We start from the raw sequence: 1,591 nt of genomic DNA, 5'->3' as shown, positions 1-1,591 counted from the left end.
GCGCAGGATTGACGAATGCGGGAATACGCAGGGAGAGTTCTCCAACATACGTGTTGCAATTATCTGGTCCCAAAAAGTACCTGCGCAGTAAAACAGTATGTGGATAATTACTGTCAAAAGAAAGGGGATCGATGAGGTCCATCTCCGGCGATCTATCCAAGGAAGCTTTTACAACGGTTTTCCCACCGCCATTAATGGGATCTACTTGCAGTGACGAATTTTCAAGCCGCACGGACCAGAGTGGTGCGATCATAGAAGGCAAGGCAAGTCGTTGTTCAAACACCACCCCACCAGCATCATCAAGTAACCGCACATTCACATTATGAGGGCATGCAGCACTCATCCTTGCGATAAACACCGCTTTCCCAGTGTTGCCGCTGCTATTGCCATCCACACCACAAACAATACAAAACCTTGGAGGACACACAAGTCGAAGCTGCACTTCTTCCTGCAGCTGCGTCACACTGGCATCTAAAAAACAAGACACTGGAGAAGTCACATTTAGAGGCGTATCTGCCACTTCAGGAGCTGCCAGAGTGACTCGTGTTTCAGCACAAAGTGAACCACTTACGGGGTCACGTGCTATAATGTGAACACGATGCACGGAGCCTGCAGGAAAATCATATCCCTGCGGTACTTGACCGCCTTGTTCCAAATTCATAAAACCGGTTCCGTCCACATCCACACTTAATCGACACGGCCTCTCCGTTCGAACGTTCTTCAGGCATCCAGCTCCGCATGTAAACTGAAAACCATCTACCGAGGCGGAAGTGGATCCGTGGGCACGCTGCCGCGCCAGCTCATTTTCATGATCTCGTAAAAGTTGTACAAGTAAATCCAGCAAAGCCCTTTCTTCTGGAGTTTCCGTTGGAACGGCTCCCCAACGGACTGGAAGCGGTGTTGTTGATTGGAGATAAAAAGCATCCACTAAAGCCTTGGCAAATTCATTTCTTGACGCTTTTCCAGGCGCAGGGGGTCGTTGAATGGATACACGAATATTATTCGTGTCACGTGGAACCTCTATCATCGAGTGGGACGAAAGTGTGTTTATTCTTTTGTCATCAAGAGTCAAAGAAATTTGCATGTTTTCAGGAAAGTCAGCAGCACTCAAATAAATGGGACGTGAAATAGAATTTGTTAGGCGACGCAGACACTCCGTCATCAGCGGTAAAAGTCGCTGGCCGTTGGCGGACTGAGGTGACGTGATCGTTGTCAGCTCTGTCAGCACTTTCTCTGGGCTGGCACCGTGCCTCTCAAATGTCTCGAGGAGACGAGCAACGAGAAGTTCATCCAAATTTTTATCGGAAGGCGGGCAGTGCAAACAACAGCTGGCAACCACGCGGCCCATGGGAAGCGTGACAGCGGACAAAGTTACACTGTGACCTGCCTGTACTTGGACGCCTCCTCCACCGTAAATTGCACAGGAAGGTGAATTGTCCACAGAAGCTGTGACGCCGTATCCCGCACACTGAATATCACTCACAGTATCGTTGCTCTTCGTGAAAGATATTGTGGGTGGTTTCTTAAATAACTGATCGGAAACAAACCCAACATAGTTGTGGCCTCAGGGGTTGGCGGAATGATGCTTTGA

The 1,591-nt window shown here is 49.1% G+C and overlaps 1 pseudogene, besides 1 other annotated feature; it reads right to left on the bottom strand.

The window, feature by feature from the left end:
- Positions 1-1,591, bottom strand: Tc00.1047053511503.9 (annotated as a pseudogene; the record flags this gene model as incomplete).
- Positions 1-1,591: a sequence feature (heterozygous, non-Esmeraldo-like haplotype).

This window comes from Trypanosoma cruzi, genomic scaffold (assembly GCF_000209065.1).
Source record: "Trypanosoma cruzi strain CL Brener 1047053517131 genomic scaffold, whole genome shotgun sequence".
Classification (NCBI taxonomy): domain Eukaryota; phylum Euglenozoa; class Kinetoplastea; order Trypanosomatida; family Trypanosomatidae; genus Trypanosoma; species Trypanosoma cruzi.
Note: the sequence above shows the minus strand (reverse complement) of the source record. Positions and strands in the feature narration are given on the sequence as shown.